We start from the raw sequence: 14,446 nt of genomic DNA, 5'->3' as shown, positions 1-14,446 counted from the left end.
GTGGCTACCAGTCCTTTTGCACTGTTCCATTTGCTGCTGTCATAAGTGCCCCTGGCTGCTCTTAGCCAGGGGCGCAAAAGCCAAAATTGGGAATGACTCCCTGAGTCAATCCCTCCTTTTTGGTATCTAAAAATAGAATCAGTCCTGCCTAGAATATGGGCAAGTGTACTAGAGAACCACTGTATCATAGAACCAAAGAGCACAGCTGCTCTGTGTCAGATCCTGCAGAAATTATGAGCTGTATTCTATTCACAGGGGGTGCTCCTGCAACAACCCCACCTGTTGATTCCGTTCTTCCCTCAGCCTTCCTGGGCTACCGTAGCATTGTCCCCCCACTTGTGTGATGAAGTAATAAAGAATGCAGGAATAAGACACAGTGACTTGTTAGTGAGATATGAGTGGAAGGCAGCCTCCAGCTGCTATGATAGTCCAGACAGGACAGTAAGGAGTGTGTAGGAGAGGAGCCCAGCATCCCTCTGCTAGTTCAGGGGCACTTGAATCTTTTCTTTACACATGAAGGGTGGGGGCTGATGGAGCTCAGCCCCCTGTTTCTATGACGATGATGGTTATCAGCCATATTGCACCATCTACCATGAAAAATTAGGACCAGGCGCCCTTGATTGACCTAACAGATGCTGGTCATCATGGTTACCAGTCCTTTTGCACTGCCCCATGTGCCAATAGGCTGATGACGAGGACAGATACCTGTTGTATTGTACCATCAGTCAGCCATAGCGTGGGGGGAGCAAGGATGTTGGTGTTGAGTGCTGCACCATCGCGTCTATCTGCAGCATTCATTAAAGATAGGGTGACATGTAAAAGAGTCAAGAGAGGATTGTTTTCCCTTTCACTTCTGGGGGTGGGGGGGGGTGCGTAAATTGCCGAGCTATGCCCTGACCCACCGCGGACACTGTTTTTGACCCTAGAAGCATTTGGAGCTCAGCCAAGAATGCAAATGCTTTTCAGAGACTGCAGGAACTGTGGGATAGCTTGAGTCCTCCAGTCCATGAGCGTCCATTTGATTCTTTGGCTTTCCGTTACGCTTGTCACGCAGCAGTGCGCTGAGTCCCTGCTATGGCATCTGTCTGGAGATATTTAAAAAATGATTTTGAATGTTGTCTTCTGTAACGGAGCGCTGATAGAACAGATTTGCCTGCCCTTACAGCGATCACTGATTAACTGCATCACCACCCGTGCTGATCAGAGCTCCACGCTGGGTAAACAGGAAATATTCAAAAGTTCGCGGGGCTTTTCCTGTCTACCTGGCCACTGCATCCGAGTTCAGAATGCTGTCCAGAGCGGTCACTGGTGTACTGTGGGATACCGCCCAGAGGCCAATACCGTCGATCAGCGGCCACACTAACCCTAATCCGATATGGTAATATCGATACTAGCGTTACTCCTCTCGTTAGGGAGGAGTACAGAAACCGGTTTAAAGAGCCATTAAAATCGATATAAGGTGCCTCCTAGTGTGGACGGTTGTGGCGTTAAATCGGTTTTATGCTCCTAAAACCGGTTTAAACGCGTAGTGTAGACCAGGCTCTAGTTGCTGCAAATGCATCATACCGTGCAAATTGAAGTGAGCAAAGCAGTCACACCCTGGAGGAAGTACAGGTGTCATTTCAACTGAACCTGGAAATAACAGTGCCACCTGGACTGAGGACATTTTCTGGAGTGCAGCACAGAAGCAGCACCCAGGGTCACAGTGCTACAGAGGGTGAACTCACACATGCATGGGAGGTGGCCCGGAGATTCATTTAAGCACTGCCACCCATTCTGCAAAGAGCTGCTTTGAGCAGGAGAAATGAGACTAGGTAGAACCGCCAGGCCTTCGTCTGTGCATAAGGAAAGCCCAAGCAAAGGTCATCCAGGACATTTAGGAATAAGACCCTGAACTGAAACGTCAGCTCTGAAGACGTGCAGAAGCAAGGAGTGGATGGAGGCTGAATTCTACAGCGGAATCCAAAGCTCAGGGCATTTTGAACTTGGTGTTCCAGACTCCATCCAACATGGAGAGAAGTTTGAGCTGCAAATTTGGATCCAAAGCTTGGGTGTCAGCTCAGAACCACTTGTGTCTAAAAGAAACCTCCCAAAGCTCTCTGTTAGCCGAACCCGGGGAGGGAGGGGAGATACTGATGAGGCAGGTTGTAAATGAAACAGCCAATAGAGGCAGAAACAGGGCTGGTACTTTCACAGGGAAAAGGCACCCCAGGCTATTTCTTTCTAAACTCTTCATCAATCCCTCCCCTCAGCCAATGCAGATTATTTCAGCATTTGACCCAGTCCTGTTTAAAGTGTCCCAAATGACCTGCTTCTGCCTTTCCCCTTGAGACGCTGCTCCCCAGACCCAATCCTGCAAACGCTTATGCACGTTCTTCACTTTTCCAGGGGAAGTCGTTCCGTGTAGGGAGGCCTCGTTCACTGCTTTGTATATCTACGACTTCTAGAGGAAAGCAGTTGTGACTCCGTGCGTGCTGACGGGATTGGGGCCAACGGGGCGTTTTCTGCGTGTTCATCACAATGTATCTTTGCTCAGTTTCCTCCCATAAGCCCTGGTTATACCCTTCAGCCACCTAAACATTTGCTCTGCTGTTGCACCTTTCAGCTCTCCATGGACACTGATGATAACCTCCCCACTAGCCCTTGTTTAGCCAAGCTGCACATTTGCAGGCCATTTACTCTTTCCTCATAAATTACATTTAAAAAAACAAAACCCCTGGCCCTCTTAGCCTCGTCTCCAAATTCCCTCTATCTGAGCAATACCTTTCTAGCACTGAGGTGCCCAGAAAGAGACGCAATCCTGTAGATTCCGGGTCGGATTCTCATTTATACCAAGACCCCTTTACACCACTCTGGCAATGGAAAGGGCCTAAATTACAAGCGTAAATGGGCCGTTATGTAAATGAGAATTAGGTCCCTTATTCCTAAGTGTTTCCTGATACAGACAATCATTTCCAGGGCCCAGTATACCTCTGTATGTACACGCCCAAACGTGCATTGCAAGTTCTCCCCTAACGCGCCCTCTACTGTCACTCCTAGGTCATTTCCAACCCTGACTGTTTTCCAAGGATTTCCTTCCAGATCTGCGGTTGGGATTCCTGCTCCCCAGAAGGACTAGCTTGCCGTTTTCCAGCCCGACTCTCATTCTGTTATTCCCGGCCTGTATTTTCAAACGTGCAAGCTTTCAGACACGGCCTCAGCAAGTGCGAGGATACTGCACTTGGGATCTCTGCCGCAGCAATCACAGGCCAGTGAGCCACGGTGTTCCAGTCATTCATTCAGAATACGGACCGTGCTTGGCTTCACTGCAGTGCCATTAAAATGCAAAACTCCCCTGCACTGAGAAAGACCCCAGTCCAAACAACACGGTTAGTATCTAAAAGGCACATTTCAGCCAGAACGGCAGAACCCACTGCACTCAACTGGACAAGATGTGGCAATGTAGCAGGACACAAGTTTCCTGTCTTTGGTTTTTGGGGAACTTCTTAGAACAAGGCACTGATAATGAGGTCTAGAAACTATGGCCCTGATCTGGCATGTGACCAGTCCCATCACACTGATGTCAAGTGGTCAGACTCACACTTGAAGTAAGGACACGCTTAAGCACTTTGCTGGATTGGGGCCCAGGAGCTGTGCCGATGATGTATGCGCTGCATGGCTATTAGCACTGCACTCGCTGAACACCCAGTACCTCCTGTCCCAGCGTGCAGCAGGCGCAATGTAAAACCTGGAGTGGATTGCTTCCCTGTCTGTCTACATCCACGGCTTGTCTTATGTTTCGTTTGGAAGTTCTCTGAGGCCGGAACTGTCTTTTTGGGTGGATTTGTACAGGGCTTAGCACGAGGGGGTCGTGGGCCATGCTTGTGGCAACGCAATTAACAATCATCATAATCTAGACCGGCACAGTCTGTTTTTTTGCCTTGTTCCAAAGACCAAGTCGGCAAATAGAGATGCCAATCCCAAGACAGCCAACAACTATGAACACACTAGTTCCATCAGTAAAATGGGACCTGTCCTGATCTTTCACTTGAAACTTACATACTTTGAGGTTCACTAAGGTGGAGTTAGGTCACACACACACACATACACACACCCCATTTTCATGTGCTTCTGCACCTCCTTGCATCAACCAGGATTTAAAACCAGAGGCGGTGAAGCACCAGGGGGAAAACTGCTATTCCTGAGCGATCTGGGCCTGAAGGTCAGAAGCGGGAAGGCTCTTGAAATCTCACAAAGGAGTCTGTTCTCTTGAGATTTTCAGCCTGATTTTTTGAAACCAAAGAGGAAGTCATATGTCTAGTCGAAATAGACTGATTAGAGATGCTTAGCTGAACCTGAATGGTTAGTTGTTTAGCCAAAACCACCGATTGTTCTTTGAAAATTCATCATTATTACAGGTGTGCTAGAGATACGCGAGACGTAATGGGCTTAGTCTGCAGCAAAGGAGATTTAGGTGAGATTCTCAAGTTACCGGGTAATTTGAAACCCCAAGTAGCCCAAATACAGGACTCAGTGCAGTAGAACCTCAGAGTTACGAACACCAGAGTTACAAACTGGCCAGTCAACCACACACCTCATGGGGAACTGGAAGTGCACAATCAGGCAGCAGCAGAGACAAAAAACAGCAAATAGTGCTGTGTTAAACGTAAACTACGAAAAAAATAAAGGGAACGTTTCAAAAAAAGATTTGGCAAGGTAAGGAAACTGTTTCTGTGCTGCTTTCATTCGAATTAAGATGGTTAAAAGCTGCATTTTTCTTCTGCCTAGTAAACTTTTGAAAGACTCGCCATAACTTTTTGTTCAGAGTTACGAACATTTCAGAGTTTCAAACAACCGCCATTCGTAACTCGGAGGTTCTACCACTGATGAAAGAGAGGGCCAGGTAGAGTTTTATTGGGTGGCATTGTGTGGTGGATGGATTAATTATAGCATCCAGTCATTAGGCCAATCACTGCTTGTCTAGCCCCACTGCTTCTCTACCTATCATATCTTTTGTTATCAAGAGGTTGATTCTCTCCTCCGACCAGCCCATGCCAGCCTCCATCGACAACTTGTTAAATGTTGTGCTTTCTCCCAGGCTGCCCCTCACCCTTGGGAAGCATTTCCCGTAAGCATCGGCAAAGCTACCTCTGTCCTGCAGCTCCTGCCTTAAAATTCTCCTTTGCCGCGATGTTTACAAAACACTTGGCAATGGTTCATTCGGCTGCGGGTCTGCTGCGAGCACCGCCTGTCCTGCTAACCGTACTGTCTCACTGTTTCCTTGGGCTCCCCCGTCTGCCTGCATCCATCTGTCATCCCTTGATACATAGATTGTCAGCTCCCTGGGTAGGGAACCATCTCTTCGTTCTGTGTTTGTATAGGACCTAGCACCATGGGGTCCTGGTTCATGATTAGAGCTCCTAGATGCTACCTCAACACAAGGACATCAGCAGAGTTCAACCCTTAGGATCTTCGGCACCAGAGCACTTGAGCTAAAGGAGTTAACTCCATAAGCTAGGAGCAGTAGTAGGCGGTTATTCACTATTTCAATCAGCCACTAGAGGGGGACACAACATTCAGTCAACCTGTGGAACTCCTTGCCAGAGGATGTTGTGAAGGCCAAGTCTATAACAGGGTTCAAAAAAAGAACTAGATAAGTTCATGGAGGCTAGGTCCACCAACGTCTATTAGCCAGGATGGGCAGGGATGGTGTCCCTAGCCTCTGTTTGCCAGAACCTGGGAATGGGCGACAGGGGATGGATCCCTTGATGATTACCTGTTCTGTTCATTCCCTCTGGGGCACCTGGCATTGGCCACTGTCGGAAGACAAGACACTGGGATAGATGGACCTTTGGTCTGACCCAGTCTGGCCATTCTTATGCTCTTATGATATGCTGTACGTGTGACAAGCGTGCTACAGAGCAAGGGAGCAAAAATGTGACCAGAAGAGAGTGAAAAGAAATGGGGAGTTGGCAAGGCAGGGAGATAGACAGGGAGTCTGCTCCAGGCAGCAGGAGATGCAGGGAAGAAGGCTCTTGCACCAGCAGCGCTGAGACGGGAAAGGGCGAAGTGAGGAGGCCTCGAGAAAGGCACAGTTCATAAGGAGTGTGTTCTTCTAGCAGTCCTCTCCTTCTTCCTCGAGGGCCAGATTCTGCCACCCCAGGCTGAAGCAAAGCAGAACCTCGCCCCCCTGACTTCACAGGGCCAGACCGTCTCCTTTTCTCACACCGTGTCCCTTGCTCAGCCCCTGGAAATGACTGGCGCTGTTTGCCAAGCAGGGAAAGGAGGCAGAATCTGTCCCAATGGAGTGAGGTGCATAGTAAGGCACTGCTCAGCATGGGGCAGAATGGAGCCCTGAGTGAATTCACCCAGGAGGGAGACCAGGATCTGTCCCCACCGTGGAGCTCACTAACAACGCCCAGGATCAAGCTGAGTTATTACTGCTGGCAAGTTTCTGAAGCTGCTCCCCTGCCTGGCTGCCTGCCACACGGCGCCGTGACAATAGCGCGGTTAGAGCGCCTCCTGCCGGCCACGAGGAGGCAGTACACACTCAGATCAGGATGACGGCAGAAAAAGTGGGCTGGCAGAGGTGGGAGGATTCCTTAGATGGTAAAGCAGCAGAGCGTCATAGCTTTCTAAAGCCAGGAGGCACCATTGTCATCATCTAGTCTGAGCTCCTGCACAACCCCGGCCAAAGAACCTCACCCACTAATCCCTGCATGAAGCCCATAACTTCTGGCTGAGCTAGAGCAGACCTCTGAGAAAGACACCCACCCACTCTTGGTTTAAAGACGCCGTAGAGCAAGTGAAAGCAACTGCGGGGGGAGGAAAGAAAGAGAATCAGAAGCAGCCCCCTCTCCGTAACATCTGCACAGCCTGCTTATGGGCCACTGAGCCTTTGTAGGGGGGATGGGGCTACAGCTGCTCCTAACCACCCCAGAGAAAATTCATCCTGCATTTGCCACAAAACTAGTTTGTTGTCTCAGGCCTTTTCCAGAAGCAGCAGCGGTTCAAATCCCCAGCACAGCCTGTTGTTTTTCACCATCCATTACCCGCATGATTGAAGCTGCACAGCAGCCGAAGCCAAGAAAATAGTTGTGACGTTAAGCAAACATTGGCCAGCCTGACCGAGCCAGCCATTCCACAGTGCAGTCCCCGGTAACCACCATCAGCTCGGAAAACACAGTGAAAAGGGGGCAGAAAAACTCTCGGGTTTCAATTGCCAGCCAAGTAAAAAACCATGTGACCTTTAAAGTTTGATAGGAAGCTAAACAGAAGGCCACAGAAAGGTAGAGACAGCTAATGGACACCAATATTTACACATTGGTTTCACTGCTCATGAGGTCACATTTCCCTCAAGCTTCCATGTCTGCGTATCCCCTGGTGAAATCTGCCCCTGCTCGAAGCAAGTTCTGTTCTATTCTATATCTGTTGTTACACCACACTCATCCCCATAATATCTGAGTGCCTTCCAACGCTGCACTGAGCAACAGGACTATCCATCTGTCACTTGTTTGTTTTCTCCTCTCCCCAGGGGCAGAAAGGTGTGGAGTGGCGTGTCCGGTTTCGGTAGGGGCGGGCTGACTGTTATCTGTTACATACAGCCCTTGCTGTGTGTTTATAATAGAGAAGGAAAGGTCGGAGAAGTCTGCCTTGCACGGGGAACGGAAAGCGGTGAGGTTTGTGATAGTCCCAAGTTCTTGGGGAGTTCATAGTGGTGCACAGAGCCTAGCAAGAAGAAATTTCATACAATCTCACACACACACACACACACACACACGCTGGAGTTCACGTGCCAAACTTGGATGCACGCCCCTTTTGTGCCTGTGACTCAGGTCAGTGCACCATCCTCATGTGTGCACACACAAATACCGTGCGAGCCACATGGGTGTGCACGCACTGGTACAACTACAAACAGCTGTATGCACAGCCTCGGCGGCCAGGGTTTAAAATCCAGCCCCTGGCATCGAAGCCCAGCCCATCGATCGCAGATAAACAGAACAGACATGGAGCCGTGGTGAGCCTTTCGCAGTTGAACCTCAGACTGGAAATGCACATTTCTCCCAGGCCCTAAACATCTTCTTGCTCACAAAGGAAAGAAAAGGCTCCTATCGTGTTCTAAGTGACACTCAAAGCACAACTCGATTATGCCATCTAGATCATGCTGCCTATCAGAGGATCTCAGACTTTCTGAACCCCAGGGCTTCTTCCTGAGTTGGGGGGGAGGAGTGTGTCACATGCATTGGGGGTAAAAACACACGGCACAATCCACATCCCTGCCAAAGCCTTCACCGATCACTAGGCGTTGCGAACCCTAGCTTGGAAACCTGTCTTACATGGTACAGCCCCACAGTCTGAGGCAGAACCTGAATGGCACGAAGGCCTTGTACAGAGGGGAATTCCGCCCCCCGTGAATACAAACACAGGCTTGGCCGAACTCCGAGCCCACCATTGTCAACTGTTGATTCCAGCGGGAAAGAGCGCAAGGCCAACGCTGAGCGTGCATGCAAACCCCACCCTGAACTCCCGCTGAAAACAGGAAGCCTTCGGTCTTGATTTTGAAACCTATTGCGGGAGCCAGACACAGTGTTGCAGGGGTCAGCAATATAAAAACTGGGCCTAGGCACCCTCAGTCCTGACCGACAGCACCCCCTGTCGTTCTAGTCCTGGGCTTCCCCCGAGCTGTGCCAATCGGACAAGACTATGGGAGGGTTTTGTGGCATGGGTAAATCACTTAATCCCTCTGTGCCTGGAGACTAATCATATTCCTCCTTCCCACCCTTTTTGTCTGTGTAGACTGGAGGTTATTCGAGGCAGGGACCATCTCTCACTACGTGCTAGGCACTGTACGTAAACATTGGGACCCCGCTCTCAGCTGGAGAGCGTCGATGCAGCTATACCACCGCCAGGAAAGCTACTTTCCCCGGCTTTCTGCATTAAAAGCTCTTCTGGGTGAACCTGCCTTGGTGGGGCAAAACCCATCAGAGATCAGCCGGGCTCGCACCTAAACAGGACTTGCAGATCCTGCATTTACAGGCTCAAATTGACAGGGCGGAAATCTGCCCTGCAAGATGGAGGCACAGTGGAGTGGGGATAGGAGGGGAGGGAGTCGTTGCTGGAGCACGCAGGAGCTGACGATTCTCCCAGAATCCCTTTTGGAAGCTCCTGGGGTGCATGTCACGGACCAGCGGGTGCTGCACCCAGCATAGTTCCACCGTTCAAAGCTCTTTCACTCAGCATTTGTGCAGGTACCACAGTGGGATGCAGAGTCAGACACGCCACAGGACTCACATGCATCTTCTTAACTCCTGCCCTCGGGGCACGTGCCCATCCCCTTTTCCCCCAGCCCCGAGGTGATCCAAAGCTCCCAGAAACTAATGAAAAGACTCGCCCTCGGCTGTGGATCGGGCCCTAAACCCCGATGGCTTCTGCCATCATCAGGTCCTGAGATACACTCATTCAGCCATTCAGCCGATGAGCTGATCACAGTTGTCTCTGCCCGGCTACTTGCCTTGGATTGATTATCCAGTCCTCAGGGATTCCCCCTGAGCAGATGGCTCTGCTCCAGAGTCCCCACCTCCTTGTCTTTGCTGTTCCCCTTGTGTTCAGCTTTTTTCTTTGTAAGGCACTTCCTCAGCAGGAGAGACACAGGCTAATGTTGGCCAGTCTGTCCCCCACTTGGTACCTGGCAATCTGACTATTTAAAAAGCAGGGTCCTCATTAGAAATAAGGGCTTGACTCCTCTCCATTCCTGTACTGTCCTCACGCTCTGATATCATGCGATTGTTTAATATAAAATAAATAAAAATAGGAGGCAGACCAATCTCCTAGAACTGGAAGGGACCTTGAAAGGTCATGAGTCCAGCCCCCTGCCTTCACTAGCAGGGCCAATTTTTGCCCCAGATCCCTAAGTGACCCCCTGAATGATTGAACTCACAACCCTGGGTTTAGCAGGCCAATGCTCAAACCACTGAGTTATCCCTCCCCCTCTTAAAGTGCTACCATCAAAAGTACTCCTGGCCATTTCAAAACAGTTTTCTGGGGTTTCATTGCAATAATTCTTTGGAAGCTTGAAATGTAAAACCTGTTTCATCCCCTCCACACGGGTTTTCCTCTCTTACATAGACACTCTACCGGGTTGTTATTGTAGGGTGCTTATTTATTTTGATTCATAAAAATTCTACAAAGGGCATCTCTAGCCATATGCGCTAGGGCCCAGACTCTCAAAGGTATGTAGGCCCCTAACTTCCATTGAAACTATTTGAAATCAATGGAAGTTAGGAAACTAAGTACCTTTGAGGCTCTGACCTGTGTGCCTAAATTCATTAATTTACGATAACCGACCACAAATCCCTCTCCAATAATTCCCTGCACTTACAATTCCCTGCTCACCCTATTTTCAGATGCCCATGAGAAAATATTTACCTTGGCCCGTACCCTGAAAGACACCAGGTTTTGCACTGTTTTAGCTTGCACGTGCTCACTTCAGTCCACTGATCTATTATTGTCACATTGCTCGTCACAAGTGCAGGCCTGGTGAGTAATTTTTAAAAATAATAGTGCAGCATTTTTTCCAAAACTCTTTGCGCGTTCAATGGGCTGTGGATCCAGCGCTGGGTGACTTTGGAGTGGGAAATCAGCCCTGGCAGAGTGGGTTGGCACAAGGCCTATGAATCAGCTGTTCCCGTTTAAGCCCTCAAAACAGGGTTTTATTTATGGCTGGGCATCACGCTGGCTGTCTGCGCAGGGCTGAATTTCACCTTTGGTGAACAGATGTAAGTTACAGCCACAGCAGCTAGGTCCAGAGTTTAACCCATGCACTTTGATAAGGCTCCTTTAGCACTGCAAGATTTTTAGAAGCCAGTTTCATCTTTCCCCCACCCTCCTTCCTCCAGTGGCATTAATTTGGTTAACTTTGTAAGTAACATTAAAAGGATCCAATACAGAGCGAGATCTCAGAGGTGTTTCAATACCAACCAGATCCCGTGGCTGGACGTTGAAGCTAGACAAATTCAGACTAGAAATAAGGTGTAATTTTTTAACAGCAAGGGCAACCAGCCATTGGAACAATTTACCAAGGCTTGGGGTGGAATCTCCATCACTGGAAACTTTTAAATCAAGACTGGATGTTTTTCGAAGAGCTCTGCTCTAGTTCAAACAGGGATTATTTCAGGGAAGATCTATGGCCTGTTATGGAGGAGGTCAGATCAGTGATCCCAGTGATCCATTCTGACTTTATAATCTATGAAAAAGCACCAGTATCTTAAACCACGTTTGCAGCTGGTTCCAGCAACAACTTTGAGTGTTTTTAATCTCATCTTCCTGCTGTATTAAATCATGCTAAACTCTAACCAAAAGGTGAGCAGTTATGGAGAAGCATAGGCAGATCTCGGGGCATGGTGCTATTAACACATAACTGGATGTTGTGAAAGTAGAGTGAATTATATTGTAAAAGTAAAATGAATTAAATAAATGTTCTATGTTCCTTTTAAGCAGGAATGAGGAATGTTGAGATAAAGTTGTCAGGAAAAGGAACATTAAGGTATTGAACAAAGGTCCACTTAAACTAATGGTGGAACATTAACAGGAGATTGGTAAGAGTTTGTGGAGGATAGGTCCACCAATGGCTATTAGCCAGGATGGGCAGGAATGGCGTCCCTAGCCTCTGTTTGTCAGAAGCTGGGAATGGGCGACAGGGGATGGATCCCTTGACGATTACCAGTTCTGATCATTCCTTCTGGGGCACCTGGCATTGGCCACTGTCGGAAGACAAGACACTGGGATAGATGGACCTTTGGTGTGACCCAGTCTTATGCTTTTATGATACACTGTACATGTGACAAGCGTGCTACAGAGCAAGGGAGCAAAAATGTGACCAGAAGAGAGTGACAAGAAATGGGGAGTTGGCAAGGCAGGGAGATAGACAGGGAGTCTGCTCCAGGCAGCAGGAGATACAGGGAAGAAGGCTCTTGCACCAGCAGCGCTGAGACGGGAAAGGGCGAAGTGAGGAGGCCTTGAGAAAGGCACAGTTCACAAGCAGTGTGTTCTTCCGGCAGTCCTCTCCTTCGTCCTCGAGGGCCAGATTCTGCCACCCCAGGCTGAAGCAAAGCAGAACCTCGCCCCCCTGACTTCACAGGGCCAGACCGTCTCCTTTCCTTACACTGTGTCCAGCTCGAGTAACCGAGACCACCGACCAGGGAAATAACCCACTTCCTTCCCTGACGAACCGAGGGACACACCCCACCCATGGACTTATTCACTACTCCTGGGGGTCACTGCCACTCCCCTCAGGGGGTCGCGAGGTTATTACCTGGGAGGTCGCGAGCTGTCAGCCTCCACCCTGACCCCGCTTTGCCTCCAGCATTTATAATGGTGTTAAATATATTTAACAGTGTTTTAATGTATAAGGGAGGGTCGCACTGAGAGGCTTGCTGTGTGAAAGGAGTCACCAGTACAAAGTCTGAGAGCCAGTGTGCTACACTGATCCTAAATTCGACCACGATAAGGCACCTCTACACTGATCTTAATACATTCCATGGGTGGCATTCCCGAGCCCACTTATCCACTGACACTTTAAAAACTCCCATACCCCAATCCGGGTCAATACCGGTTACGTGATATGTCTGTATCTCGTGAACCTTGTAACCGATCCCTGTAATCCCTCATAACTCGAGCCTGACCCCAGATGTACAGCACCTTCCCTCTTATCTTGTGTCTATTTCATTTTAAACATTAACTTTAATAACATTTTTAGACCTTAATTCCTGTACATTTAGGAGCATAAATTCAACCACGATAAGGCACCTCTACCCTGTGCTAGGGACGGTACCGATTTAACTATTGCATTTAAAAACAATCACTCCCCTCACTGACATAGTTAACCCAGTACAAAACCTGTGCATAGACCAGCCCTTAGTGGTATGTGGCCTCTCCTTGGCAGGCTCCGCAGAAAGGCCAAGGCCAAGGCCACACTGGGCCATGGAAACTGAACTCCCCTCTGAGCCCTACAGGTGAGCTCCCTGGGATAAGGTTGAGGCCCGCGGATGGATTAGCACGGAAAAGCTTCCACACGTTCTGGCTGTAGAGCAGATCCTGCCTGGGCAAACGCAGCTGACCTGGCACTGTCTATCAGTATTCAAAGGACACGGAAACTTTCAGAGATTGTGATAAAAAATTATCGCTATTTTTCTGAGCCTTCCCCTTTCCTCGCCCAACCTCAGTGTTTGCAACATTTTAATTAACCACCCCCGGGGGAGGATCTGCCAGGCCCTCATTACCACCACCGCTTGGCCGGGAGTTTTGCCCACAATAGCAGGAAAGAGGCGACCTTACCCGAAAAAGATGCAACCATCCATGCAGCCATCCCCCTTCGTCCCCCCTCCCCTGCCCTGGGACAGGCCTGATTCCACCCAGCAGGGCTGGGGCTAGCTATCCACTGCAGCCCTGCCAGGGCCAGCCGTTTGCGCTGACCTGGGGAAAGGTTACATCTCCCCCGGCTTTGCGTCTGGATTCCCAGCGTGGGCAGAAGGGCGGTCACAGCCTCGCCCCCCCAAATCCTGCGGCTGAGCAGGATTTTCAAGCCAGGGGCTGGGCTCTGGGGGCCATTCCTTAGCTGGAGGAGCAGCCGGTCGAGCTGTCTGTTTTCTTGGGGGGCGGGGGGGGGCTTGTTGCCATACATGCAATGGGCATTGCCACATCTAACCCAGGAAAGCAGCAGGAGGGAATCGGAGCGGCCACTTACCCCGGTTACACGCCAGCCTTTGTTGTGATGTTAGCCAGCAGCAGGCTCGCAGCAGCAGCAGCCCGTGCTCCGCTTGACAAGGCAGAGCGCTCCTTGCACACGCACACACACTCGTGTGTCTCCTCTGTCTCTCCTCCCCCTGCCAGCTCCCAAAGGCCGGGGGGGCGGGGAGGGGTCTCATCCACTCGCAGCTTTCCCAGCCCCGCTTGAGCCCGTGCACGGAACCCGGCCGAGCTGCGGGTCCCCCCCCCCCGCCACCTCTGCCTCCGCTCCCGGCCGAACCCCGGGCTGCTCCCCGAGCCAGGAGCCGCCCCGGCAGCCAATGGCAGCGCGCCGCGGCCCGCCCCCGTCTGCGGGGCCGCTTGGCTCCCGGCCCCGGCCGGCGCGATGAATATTCAGGAGCAGCAGCAGGCGGTGGCGGCCCGCGTCAGAGGCCCCCAGCTGGGAAGCGGCTCGTTCCCGCTTTGCGCCGGAGCGACTCCGGTGTCACTCCGGATTTACACCGGCAGGATCAGGCCCCCTGCCCGTGCAGTGTCTCTGCTCCATGGGCTCCCCAGCTGACCCAGCCCCCAGCTAGCCGGAGGGTGACCAGTTGTCCTGGTTTTATAGGGACAGTCCCAATATTTGGGATTTTCCCCCACCCCACCCGCGTCCCGATTTTTCACACTTTCTAGCTGGTCACCCTAGCTAGCCGTGCCCAGCTCAGGGCCTAATGTGGGGGGCCTG

The 14,446-nt window shown here is 50.5% G+C and overlaps 1 protein-coding gene across 4 annotated transcripts in view; it reads right to left on the bottom strand.

Annotated features, from left to right (window-relative positions):
* ARHGEF10L (Rho guanine nucleotide exchange factor 10 like) overlaps positions 1-14,001 on the bottom strand; it is a 159,716-nt gene extending 145,715 nt beyond the window's left edge. Inside the window, exon 1 of one of the 4 annotated variants that reach the window (XM_039509009.1) lies at positions 13,721-14,001. The gene's annotated coding sequence lies outside the window, so the exon portion shown is untranslated. The remainder of the gene's footprint in view (positions 1-13,720) is intronic. The other 3 variants (XM_039509008.1, XM_039509011.1, XM_039509010.1) reach the window with 3 other exon arrangements.
* Positions 14,002-14,446: the final 445 nt, after the last annotated feature.

The sequence above is a fragment of the Mauremys reevesii genome, linkage group 21 (genome assembly GCF_016161935.1).
Source record: "Mauremys reevesii isolate NIE-2019 linkage group 21, ASM1616193v1, whole genome shotgun sequence".
NCBI classification, from domain to species: domain Eukaryota; kingdom Metazoa; phylum Chordata; order Testudines; family Geoemydidae; genus Mauremys; species Mauremys reevesii.
This window is presented reverse-complemented; position numbering and strand designations above follow the sequence as displayed.